This window comes from Gigantopelta aegis, chromosome 3 (genome assembly GCF_016097555.1).
Source record: "Gigantopelta aegis isolate Gae_Host chromosome 3, Gae_host_genome, whole genome shotgun sequence".
Lineage (NCBI taxonomy): Eukaryota > Metazoa > Mollusca > Gastropoda > Neomphalida > Peltospiridae > Gigantopelta > Gigantopelta aegis.
The window spans coordinates 82,530,086-82,543,976 of record NC_054701.1 but is presented as its reverse complement, the minus strand read 5'-3'; the positions used below and the strand labels follow the sequence as shown (position 1 = coordinate 82,543,976).

The 13,891-nt window shown below is 37.0% G+C and overlaps 1 protein-coding gene across 3 annotated transcripts in view; it reads right to left on the bottom strand.

Moving 5' to 3' along the window:
- The window catches only part of LOC121369172 (serine/threonine-protein kinase TBK1-like), a 50,526-nt gene extending 36,996 nt beyond the window's left edge, over positions 1-13,530 (bottom strand). The window contains exon 1 of one of the 3 annotated variants that reach the window (XM_041494079.1): positions 12,680-13,530. The gene's annotated coding sequence lies outside the window, so the exon portion shown is untranslated. Of the gene's footprint in view, positions 1-329; positions 347-4,959; positions 5,058-12,679 lie in introns of those variants that run through there. The other 2 variants (XM_041494077.1, XM_041494076.1) reach the window with 2 other exon arrangements.
- Positions 13,531-13,891: the final 361 nt, after the last annotated feature.

Genomic DNA, 13,891 nt, shown 5'->3' with positions numbered 1-13,891 from the left:
TCTCTCTCTCTCTCTCTCTCTCGCTGTCTGTATGTCTGTCTCTGTCTGTCTGTCTGTCTGTATCTGTCTCCCTCTCCCTCTCTCTCTCTCTCTCTCTCTCGTTCTCTCTCTCTCTCTCTCTCTCTCTCTCTCTCTCTCTCTCTCTCTCTCTCTCTCTCTCTCTCTCTCTGCTGTCTCTTTTCTCTGTCAGCCACTAGCTATCGAACTTTCTCTCCCTCGCTCTTTCTAATTGTTTTTTTAATTCCCCGGATACCGCAAAAGAGAGGATTCCGGCAGGAAATACAGACACCAGAAAAACACATACATGCAGTTTTGTAATTATTACCTACCTGAAAATGGAATTTCCTTTACAAATAATTGCAAAAATAATGTGACACAACTAACTCATAACAGATGTTAAATGACCTTTGTTTTACATATCATTAATGACATTCCCTGTAACCTTGTGTTATAAATAATAGCTTTGCATAAATAATCGCTTTAAATCCGGAAAAGTATTTCCGGTTATAGCAATGATTACGGAAGGGCGTATATGATGATTGTATTCAGGGCGCTATTTAATGGGTATGTAATAAAGGACCGTATTTACTAGTGATGTTCCTATGATCGATTATAATCGAAACGTTATCGGTTGGGCTCTGCCGATGTGATGATCAATTGTAAAAATGCATAATCAATTGTGTGTGGAAAATGTTAACTTTAATTGTTCTCACATTTCACTTGATAGAAATGATGTAAATATGTTTGGGTTGGGATTTGATTTCATGCAAATATGTAAAAAAAAAAATACTCCCCAAAAATGTATTAAATGTAAAATTAGTTATTTTTAGGATCTCTCCTGATGAACATGACAATAGGTGCATTATTCAAATCTTCTTTCAGTTTTTTGTATAATCATGAGTTACTCGGTTGTTGCAAACCGATTATAACCGAAGATCGATAATGAACTGCCACCGATTCCCAACACAAGTATTTACATAGTATGATTTAATGAGTTTGTAATATATTATAGGATGGAGAAGCGAGATATCGGCTTTAAACAATTATTATTCAACCAGACAATTACCGTCCCAATCCATGGGCTTGACTGTGTGGAGGGGAAAGTGCATGTAAAATATCTCTTACTACTAATGAATAAATGTGGCGGGTTTCCTTTCTAAGGCTATATGTCATATTTACCAAATGTTTGACATCCAATAGCTTATGATTAATAAATCAAGGTGTGCTCTAGCGGTGTCGCTAAACAAAACAAAGTTTAACTTTCAACCAGACAATGGCCAGATCACGAGAGTCGGGTGTTGAAATATCACGAGAAATATATCACGAGATAGAGATTATATACCATCTGATAACATACAACAAAGTGCAAAGATTGTTAATAATGATAATAATGAAAAACAATCCCGTGCAGTCGAACCAGTTATAAAGAACATATTTTAATAGCAATCACCTGTATTTGAAAATGTGAAATTGGCACACAACTATAATTCAGCCAATGGAAACATGCAATTGTATTCAAGTTTAGCCAGTTGGAGATCAAGACGCGTGACAGGTTTAAACTATTGATATCCTGCACAGCTTTAAATATTTAAAATATGTTCTCTGTTTCTGACAAGTACAAGTACACGTACATATATTATAAGATTTATTTCAGTCATGTCGTTCTTTCTGGGTGTGCCATCGGAGATATTAAATAGTACAGATAAGATAAGATTTCTAGGAATCGACAGGCTTACCGCTGTAAATGTAGAGGGAGGGGTTGTTAATTGGTATTTTTTTGGTGGGAGTTAGTGGGGTTTGTTTTCTTGTTTCTATCCCTTTTTTTTTTCTTCTTTTTTTTCCATCAGTCAATTTTAGCAAGTGGACGGTCTGCATCTGATTTTAACATTCCAAAATATGCTTCATTACATAGGCACGTAGTACAGCGAAACACGTTCGACTCGTTTCATCCAGTACTATTAATAAACCAATTAAACATCCAGAAGCCCCAACCAGGACATGACTGCTTGTAATAGTAATATGAATCAATAGATGGTAGTACTCTACCAAATAGCATGGGTCAAAGTTCAACAGCATCTCAGCTGAATTAACAGTTCGAAGAAGAAGGAAATGTTTTATTTAACGACGCACTCAACACATTTTATTTACGGTCATATGGCGTTGGACATATGTTTAAGGACCACACATATATTGAGGGAGGAAACCCGTTGTCACCACTTCATGGGTTACTCTTTTCGATTAGCAGCAAGGGATCTTTTATATGCACCATCCCATAGACAGGATAGCACATACCACGGCCTTTGATATACCAGTCGTGGTGCACTGGCTGGAGCGAGAAATAAAAGTTCGAAGTGACCTGAACTTTTAACAGAGAGTTGTCACCACAAACTATAGTTTTGTATATCCAATAAATGCATGCAGTTTTATTTGACCCTGAACCAGTGTGCCAGGTATCCTCAAGCCTGTGGGAAGGATATCTGAGTGTGTATGGTGTGGGGGGGGGGGGGGGGTGCAATCTCTAGTGTAGGGGGCACAATCTCTTAAGAGGGGGCACAGTCTGTAGTGGAGGTGGTCGGGTGGAACAATCCAAATTTTAATCTTTATTTATATATTTTAGAATAAAATACGTACCTTTTCTTTCTTGAGCGAGGGGAGTGGGGGCATAGATCCCCAGTTTTTACGGGTCTTTGTGCTTGGTTTATTTCAACTTATTTTCGTGCTTATATCCAATTAAGGTTCAAACACGCTGTCCTGGACACATACCTCGGCTATCTGGGCTGTCTGTCTAGGACAGTGGGTTAGTTGTTAGTTGTTAGTGAGAGAGAAGAGGCTGTAGTGGTCTTACACTTACCCATTGAGTCGTTAAAACTCGCTCTGGGTGGGAGCCGGTACCGGGCTGCGAGCCCTGTACCTACCAGCCTTATGACCACAACACCACCGAGGCCGGTATTTGTGCTTGAAAGATGTGTGCGGTGCCTATTTCTGTTGTGAGGAACAACATCCTGTTGTAACAACATCCTGTTATCTCCAAAATAAGCCATAAATGGTGCCACTTTCTGTGTTGCCATAGGCGTACGGGCTCCCATTTTGGTAGGATTTTTTTTACCCGAATTAAACGAAAATGCCCGAATCTGGATAACAACATTTATTCATATTAGCATTACTGCCAAACAGTTATATAGGGTTGCAAACGAATCACTACACATTTTTACATGGCTTACAACTAATTTTGCGGGTAGAATGCTGCAAATACATGGTAAAAGGTCTCAGGTTAGCACATTTCCAAGAATATCTCAAATAAATTTTGCCTACCCCACCCCACAGCTCCCCGTACCTTGTACCTTATGGGGTTTGTAGTGTTCATATGTATGGTTGTAATATGTAATATTGAACATGGTACTTTTTGAACAATTATGTGGTTGATACTTTCAAAAGTTGTTTTGGGATTTTTTAAGTTTTATAATTCCAAGCGTATAATTATTTCATTAATATAAAATACTATGAAGTAATAATCGAACTCTTTGTTCACGAAATTAATGCAAGGACTAAGTGTAATTCCTATTCTGTGGTCCGGCTTTCAGTAGCCGAATGAGCGAATTCTCACATTTTTTCATACGTTAATGCAAACTATTTTAAAGGGACATTCCCGAGTTTGCTGCGTTGTAAGATGTTTCCGACTAATAAAATAGTTCTACGATTAAACTTACATATTAAATATATTTTCTTGTTTAGAATATCAGTGTCTGTATATTCAATGTGTTTCTGGTCGTCTTAATATTTGTAAGAAGGCCAAACTGGATTTTGTCTTCAAATAATTTCGTACGTACGAAAAAGAAAAAATTAGAAAATAAAATGAAATTTAACGTAGTACAAATATTAGAATGATCAGAAACACGTTTAATATACAGCCACTAATATTTTATGCAGAAAAATATATTTGATATGTAATTACAATCGTTAAAAAGTCTATGTTAGTCGATAACATCTTAAAAATTGCAACAAACTCAGGAATGTCCCTTTAAACAATAGGTTAACGTAAACAGTCATTTTATTAATTTGAAATAATAAAAACAGTTGAAATGATATATTTTATTTTGTAAGCATTGCCGAAGTGCAAAATTGAGATTTGTGCACTAACTGTTATAAACGCCGATTTAAAAAAAAAGTACGTCACATATTATTTGGACCAATCAAAGCATTTATAAGAAAAGAGTATTTACAGATTGGAATTACACTTTTTGTTTGATACATTGCATAAAATTAAAGTAGTTTCAAGCGCATAAATAGTATGTTAACACTGTCACCTTTGGGATTTTATTTGGCATAGTCCAACCAAAATACAGACTGTGACATACACGGTTAAACATATGGTTTCAGAATAATGAAGAAAACATCTGGTGCAGGGTTTATGATACGTGTGTGTGTATATATATATATATATATATATATATATATATATATATATATATATATATATATATATAATTCACGGACACCTGAACAGAATAAATTGTGTTTATAATAAATATAACGATCTTAAAGGGTGTGTAAAGTGTTTTCACTCGCCTTTGGCGATAGGATATGTTAGGCTAATTAATGTGCATTGCTCTTTTGTTTATTTATTTATTATTTTAAAAATAAAAATAGCAAATTTCATAGCCGTACTACCACACTAACGGTCAGACATTTATCGGGAAACTCATAGGACAAACGTTCTTGTAACTACAGTAGATGTCAGCAGGTCTCAAATGATTGATTGATTAACGGACTTACTGACTGGCTGGCTGACTCACTCACTCACTTACTTACTCACTCACTCACCCACTCACTCACTCACTCACTCCCGCACTCACTCACTGATTAACTAACTGACTCACTGACCGACTGACTTTAGTGACATAGACCCCTATAACTGTATATTATGTATGTATATGCTATTTAAATACTATTAATCCAAACCTGTGACGTCACGCTATTGTTTTAACTGTAGATTAGTTTTCACAATCCACACTTCCTTGTACATTCTCCATTACGTACGGCTGAGAAACGAAACTGACATTATTTACCCTATATTCAATAATTGTATTTAGGATTTTATGAAAGTACTTATTATGTTTGTTTACCAATTTTCTACAGATGTCGTCAAAATGTATTTTAAATATAAAATACCACACATAATTAACATACCATATATTGACATATGGTTATCAATACCTGTGGGCAAAAGCTGGGAAAACCCTGCCAGGTAATAATCACTATGCAGCATGTGTGATATTATACTGCTGTTTTAAGGACGGTTCTAAACATTATCACAGTGGTGAGTTTGGATGTCAATTTTGCCCGATACCAACTAAGGACAACTAAAGACATCAACCAACACGCGACTGACAGGACGGGGGTTGGGGGTGGGAGACCGCTCGTCTGAGAGGTGGTGGGTCGTAAAATATATATTATTGTTTTTAAACATTCCAACCAGTGCCACGACTGGTACATCAAGGGTATGTACTGTCCTGTCTATTGGAAGGTGCACCTAAAAGAGTCCTTGCTGATTGTGGATGGAGTAGCATATATGGCCAGAACGTGTCCTCTCTCTCTCTCTCTCTCTCTCTCTCTCTCTCTCTCTCTCTCTCTCTCTCTCTCTCTCTCTCTCTCTCTCTCTCTCTCTCTCTCTCTCTCTCTCTCTCTCTCTCTCTCTCTCTCTCTCTCTTTTTCCTCTTTCATTATCTCACTTTCCCTTTCCATCTGTCGTTCTCTCTCTGTCTTTATATTTCTTCTTTCTCTCCTGTCTCCTGTCTCATTCTTCCTTCCCTCTCGGTCCCTAAGATACCTAAGATACTGTCCAAAAACGTGTGATATTTTGGCGAATAATGTTGAGGGGGTGGGGAGCGGGTTTCCTCTCTATATATCTGTATGGTCCTTAACCATATGTATGACGCCATATAACCGTAAATAACGTGCTGAGTGCGTCGTTAAATAAAACATTTCCTTCCTTCCTTCCTATCCTCTCTCGTTCCAACCAGTGCAAGACAACTGGTCAAAGGCCGTCGTATGTCCTTTACTGTCTATGGGAAAGTGCACGTAAAACATTCCTTGCTGCATTAAGAAAAATGTAGCGGGTTTCCTCTGATGACCACGTGTCAAAATTACCAAATGTTTGACATCCAAAAGCCGATGATTAATTAATCAGTGTGCTCTACCGGCGTCGTTAAACAAAACAAACTTTAACTATTCTCTCTCGCACTCTCTGTATCTGTATGTGTCTCTCTCCCCTCACACTCTCTGTCTCTATGTGTCTCTCTCCCCTCACACTCTCTGTCTCTATGTGTCTCTCCCCTCACACTCTCTGTCTCTATGTCTCTGTGTCACATATTGGTTTATTTGGTGGTACAGAAGAAAATGTTCTAATATATATTGCATGTTAGTGTACTTTCGAATACTGTTTGTGGACGTTGCACCCCTTGTTAGAAAACCCCCGCATTGGCCGCCGGATCAAACGTGCGTATGTGTGACCCTGTAACTTAATTGTCATGAATGCAGCTAATTTGACAAGCACGTGAACTAAACAGCAGGAGATTCGTTATAACAACCCGGCATTGTTTCAAAAGGGGTGGTATTGATTTAGTCCCAGCTGTTAACGAGCTACGTCATACTGAATGAGTCAGTGAGTTATTCTTGTAACATAGAGAGAAGGAAGGAAGGAAATGTTTTATTTAACGACACACTCAACACATTTTATTTACGGTTATATGGCGTCAGACATATGGTTGAGGACCACACATATATAAAGAGAGGAAACCCGCTGTTGCCACTTCATGGGCTACTCTTTTCGGTTAGCAGCAATGGATCTTTTATATGCACCATCCCACAGACAGGATAGTACATACCACGGCCTTTGTTACACCAGTTGTGGAGCACTGGCTGGAACGTGAAATAGCCCAATGGGACCACCGACGGGAATCGATCCTAAACTGACCGCGCATCAAGCGAACGCTTTACCACTGGGCTAGAGAGATTAAAAATAAATAAATAAATAGCATATGACAGGCACGGCGGAAGCAAGTCGACATTGAGGGGGCTGACTGAGATGGAGGCGTAAAGCAAAATTTCTAGGGGGTTTGGTGATATGCTCCCCCGTACAATTTTGAAAACCTGATTTCCTGAAATGCAATTTCCTGCATTCTACATGTACAAGTAAAATTCATCTCTGCCTTAAGATTTATTACCAATAATACTTTTTATTCAGCACCCTGCTCCGCTGTGCCTGTGTGACGATTACGAACTGTTATTTTTCTTTCCATCTCTCTTTCTATTTGTCTTGTCTTTATCTCTCATTCTCTCTTTCTCTCTTTTTCTCGCTCTTTGTCTCTCTCCTGTCGTTACCTCTCTTTTCTTTATATTTCTCTATTTTTATATCGCTGTCTCTTTGTCTCTGTCTTTCTGTCTGTCTGTCTGTATGTATGTCTGTCTGCATATGTCTATCATTATCTCTGTCGTTATCTCTCTCTCTCTCTCTCTCTCTCTCTCATTCTCTTTCTCTCTCTCTCTCAACTAACCATAAGCATGGTGGACGCTACAAAAGGTAAAGTATATATACTACTAATATTCAGTGGTATTTTAACAGGACTGTAGGAGAAGTATAAGTTATATACGCTAACCGCTATATGAAAACCTGTGGTATGTGTTACCATGTGTATAAAAGACCCTCCTCTGCTTGTCATGAGGAGCAACTATTTCACCATAACATGTGAATGTCTGAGACAGCGTACTTGAACTTAACCGGTTATAGACACCAAAATAAAAGTTGAAGTTAGTTTTCTACGCTAGAGAATATTGATTAACTAACCATTGGCTACTGGATGTCAGACATCAGTTTGATAAGTCTGACATATATCTTCGAAGAAAACCCGCTCCCCTCATTCTCAATCGCCAAAATCGTTTTTTTGACAGTATCTTAGGTATGTTACTATTTGAGACAAACTGATCATTAAAGACGTAGGCCTAAATGTAAGCTTCTTCAACAGCGAACTCCAATCCTGTGAGGGCGGGACGCAGCCCAGTGGTAAAACGCTCGCTTTATGAGCCGTCGGTCTAAGATCGATCCCCGTCGTTGGGCCTATTAGGCTATTTCTCGCTCTAGCCAGTGCATCACGACTGGTATATCAAAGGCCGTGGTATGTGCTATTATTTCTGTGGGATGGTGCATATAAAAGATCCCTTGATACAAATGGAAAAATGTAGCGGGTTTCATCTCTAATACTGTGTCAAAATGACATCCAATAGCCGATGATTAATAAATCAATGTGCTCTAGTGGTGTCGTTAAATAAAACAAACTTCTTCCAATCCTCTTTTCTTCAAAAACGGTTTAGACAATGCTTAGTTGTGTTTTATTTACGAGTGCTTACCTTTCAAGGTGGCAGGAATTAATCACTTTTATCATGGCCGGACGATCTCCCAAATTTGTTCTTTGCATAGACAGAAAGACAGACAGACAGACAGACAGACAGACAGACAAACATATATTTTATTTAAATCTTAACCAGTATAAAAACTAGTAAAAAATAAAGGTATCATTACATTACAAAACAAGACAAGAATTTTATTCTTTTACGACTGGACCGAGTAGTGTATGGAGAAAATAGAAAAAAAATTAATTAACATCTTTTCACCAAATAATGTTCTAGTTTTAAATTCATGCTTGAGCATTTTGTAGTTAATATCTTTAGATGAGTCAAATGTATCACTGTTCCATTTGGTTACCTATTGATCACATAATATTCGTTTAACAGCTAGGTTTAACCACACAACATTCACCTGTGTACATGAATATATAAACCACATTCATCTGGTATTACTAGATGAATGTGGTTTATATAACATATTTTCATGTACACAATGTATACCTTTTATACAAGATAACTAAGGTATAGCACAAGGACATCGTCAGGAGGGGGGGGGGGATCAGCGGGTTCGTACGACCCCCCCCCCAATTTTTGAGCCAGCATGATTTTTTAAAACTATTTTTGCTCATATATATATATATATATATATATCTTTAAATTGCCTTCCTCCAAAATATACTAGAATGCAGCATTTGGCTGCAAGAAATACAAAATACACCCTCCATTATGTTAGAACCCCCACCCCCACTTCTGAAAAGCTGGCAACGCCTCTGTAGCATATTTATGGTTTTAGGATGCTAATGAGTATATGTCAGACAGCTTAGATTTTGTACAATGAACAACATTTGCCTAAAATGTAATCATTCTTACCTTAACACTAATAGACAATGGATGTCTATATATATAAGCTTGGTATATATTTGCAAAACTTGAGGTGTAGTCGTTCAATTATATCTAAATTATTAAACCCCCAGACGTCACATCCGTATAATAATAAACAAGGTTTGACAATCTTATAGAGCAAATCTAATTGGCAGTCAGCTGATAAATTAAAACATAGTTTAACAACATGTAATGCGTGATTAGATTACCCGCTATGGCCTAGAAAGTAGATAAACTTGTATAAATGGTCCTAAAATTAATTCTACGCAGTGGGACAACTAGGTATTTGCCAATTACGAATATCTACTTCCTGGCACTAGTTAAATGCCCCATGACATGTTTGTCAGTGCTTGCAGTCAAAAGGTAACTACAAGCTGATACTGTACCACGGCATAAATAGTAATACTCCGAATTCATATGGCTGGTTACATTGTGGATATTAATAATAAATAAAATAATAATAAAAATAAATAATATAAATAAAATAATTAGTCCATGAGCTGAGACCCAAAATTTGACAAATTGGTACCATCCGAGGGTACCAAACGTAAACATTATTTTTTGATAGATGAATGTATCTGGATCTCAAAATAATTTTAATCATACAAACTGAAATACACCAGGAATTTATTTTGAACCATTCAAAGCTTATTAAGGCATTACAACATCATCTTAATCTAAGACGGCCGCGACTGTAGCAGCTAGAACACGACAATCACAATTTTTCGCATTTTACATCAACCAGGACGAGATGTTTCTGTTAGTGATTTAAGTCTACTGGTCATGGAATTAATTTATAACAACGTCTTACTAACTGAGATATTATATCATCTTTTAGATCCAGTGTGACAATAAAAATGGTTGCCAAGAGTAAGAAATGGCAATATCTTACATTCGATATATTTTACCCAAACAATAATTTGTGCTGTATGTATGTATGCATGTATGCCCACAAATGACTGTCAGGTCAGATGTCGGGAATTAACGTGCTTATATCAATTAGGGCCAGAAACTGTCTCACAATGAGAGGGGTGGGGAGAGTGTTAGTAAAAAAAAAAAAAAAAAAAGTTTTTTTTTAAAAACGTTTATAGATTTGATTAGATAAAAATACTAATTAATGGTTAAATAAACTTTATTTATAAGGAAGTTAAAAAGTGTTTATACAAAGGGTTAAAAAGGGTTTCTACAAATGATTACGTAAAAAGTAGAATATTGACAATAAAATATGTCTAGTTAATCTGGTATTTATGTCGGAGGAGAGTAGACGGGAAGGTCTGCCCCATTTTAATTCATTTCCCTAGGCCGTCCCGTCCACCACCTCCACCATAATGGAAATGTTAAGAATAATTTGTGCTTCAAATACAGGGCTTTTTATGGGAAGAGAAATGCATGAATCCAAGATTCCAAAATGGCTGAAAAAACTAAGAAATGACAACTTTATATGTTTAGCATCACCTAAAACAGTCACTTTAAAACCAACTGCTAAGTTTTAACGGTAAACCAATACTTTTTCTAAAAGTAGATTGTTCATGACATACATGTCATGTATTCAACCTCTTCACTTTAATCCTGATTGTAACTTTGAGTAAGGTTGCTTCTTTATGGAGCGGTTGTTCGAATATTTGTTCCATGATAGCTACGCACAGAACATTATATGGTAACAGTTACTGAGCTGTTACACACCCACATTTCGCATTCAAATAGTAGAGCCTAATGCGAGCAATGTAAATAAACCAACAACTAAATAAAATAAAACACACAAGCACAAATGATACCCCGAATGTAATTCTAAAAAACAACAAACAAACAACCACAACTGTAGCTACTAATCATATGCGAGTACACTTCCTCATTTCGTTGTTAAACAAAACACGACTCACACAGCAATGAAGAACATGCAAATCAATTAGACCCTTCTGCTTCCCCGGACATTTATTATTCGGCTTACCGGTATATACTACCCAACATAGGATTTTCTACTTCCCGGGCCGACACCAGATTACCAGTCGTGGAAATGCGTCATCGCCGTAATGACTCCACAAATTAATTTAGTCAGCTCATTGTGTATTTTGAATGTACTAATTTAAGCAGTAAATAATAATCTGTATCCTTTGTATTCTGTAACAAAGGAGAATGGACGTGGGAGGGTATACATATTAAATTTGTATTGCAATGGGTGGACTATACTGTCTCATGACATAGTGTAAAGTCACCAAGCTTTGTTTGTTGTTGTTTTAAAGTCATCAATAAAGGGACCCCTGTTACCCCCTCTGAGCTACATCCTGGCCCAAAATACAAAAACAACTTATGAGGTTTTTTCTTTGTTTAACAACCCCACTAGAGCACATTGATTAATAATCATCGGCTATCGGATGTCAAACAATTAGTAACGACACCACTAGAGCACATTGATTTATTAATCCTCGTATGTGGATTAAACAGTTGATAATTCTGAAACGTAGTGTTCAGAGAAAACCCGCTCCATCTTTCTTATTAGCAGTAAGGGTTCTTTTGTATGCACTTCCCAACACACAGAACAGCACCTATCACGGCCTTTGATATACCAGTAGTGGGGGCACTGGTTGGAACGGGGAAAAGCTAAATCGGAGAATAAGTCCACCGAGGGCGTTTGATCGTTCGACACAAGCACGAAATGAACACCATGAACACTGTCCCGACGTAGACTACCCTCCCCCTCCCCTCCCCCTTCCCCTCCCCCTTCCCCGATTCACAAAAGTACTCATATTCACAAATGAGTATAAAAGGAAATATTAGAACTGTTTCTGTCTCATTTATATTGTGAAATTCAATTGTTTTGCATGTTTATACATATTAAAAAGAATTTTTTTTCTGATAATCATATAATAATATACTTTATACTTTTCCCTAATTACGCTTTCCTTGGATTGTCGAACTCGGCTCTTTTGGTTGTCTATCTAAAATAAGTGTTAACTGGTTTTCAAAATAACATATAAGTTGAATGTGTTACATAGTTAATTACAAAACCACACAAATAGCTTACTCAAAAATATTTCATCAAAACTTTGCTTTCAATAGACGCTATATATTCCCACTGAAAAAAAGGAAGTCATGTAGTACTATTCGTTGAACCGGAACGAAGATGTTAATATTATCGTGATACAATAGGTACACTCTTTATGTATAATGGGTACATTCTTGCCTTTTTCGTAGTAAAAAAAAATCTCATTACCTTTGGTATTCTTTTATATTCCACATGATTATAAAAGAATACCACATGATTGCATATGATTTGATTTTTATATTCTTTACCAGATGTCGATTTAAGAATGTGCCATGCCCATGGTAATGGATATTTAATGTTATTTCATAATTTATAAACTAGGCGTGGGTTGTAGTCTAGTAGTAGAGCGCTCACCAGAGGTGTGGTTATTGTAGTGTCGATCCCTCGGCGGCCCGTTTGGATTTTCCCCTTCTAACCTCAACGACATTTGCGTACGAGCTTCCATTTTGTAGAGGGCAGGCTGGTTTTTGCCAGACGTAAACGAAAATGTCCGAATCTGGATAACAGCATTTATTTATATTAACTTTACTACCAAACAGCTATATAGGGTTGCAAACGAAACACTACACATTTTTACATGGATTACAACTAATTTTGCTTCCAGAATGATAGAAACACATCATAAAAAGGCCTCAGGTTGGCACAGTTTATCCAAATATGTCTACCGCTTTCGCCCGAATTTGAGGATTTGCTCCAGCACTAGTGGTGGGGGAGTCCCCCTCCCCTCCCCTCGTACGCTTATGATCAACATCTTGTATACCAAAGTCCGTGGTATGAGATTTTTGTCTGTAAAAAAGGTGCATATGAAACTTCAGTGGAATGATCAGATTATGCGCCCATGTTATAATAGTTTCTGGTGCATAATTATGCTACTCTGACATCTGTGGGATTAGGTTTGGTGTTTGTTGTAGTTCGGGACGTGATCTAGCTCAGTCGGCAGGTGCTCGCCTTAGGTGCTCTGGTCGCAGAATTGAATCCCCACGATAGGTATATTGAAAGCCATGGTATCTGTTGTCCTGTTTCTGCATATAAAATATCCCTTGCTGCTAATGTAAAATGTACGAGTTATTAAATGTTTCACATCCAATAACGGAAGATTAATAAAGAAATTATTGTGCTCTAGTGGTGTTGTTAAACAAAACAAACTTTAATTTTAACTTTTAACTTTGGTTTAGTCCAACCAGATGCAGACTGTCACATACACTATTAATCGTGTGTTACGTTCTATACCAAACCATGTGGGTTATGAATAAATATGAAGGAAACACCTGGTGCAGGTTTTACGATAATTGTTTTTATAATTCACGGACACGTCGACGGAATAAACTGCGTCAGAATAATGGTATCAAAGGCGGATTCAAGTTGTTAAAGGGGGGTGCACAGTATTTTCACTCACCTTTGCCCATCATATATTTGTCAGCGTGTACAGTGACATTTAATTATTTAATTGTTTTAATGTTTTACTATTAAGAAAAGATTAATTATAAAACTTCTGCAATTATTTTAAGTCAGAAAGAAAGAAAGAAGTGTTTTATTTAACGACGCACTCAACACATTTTATTTACG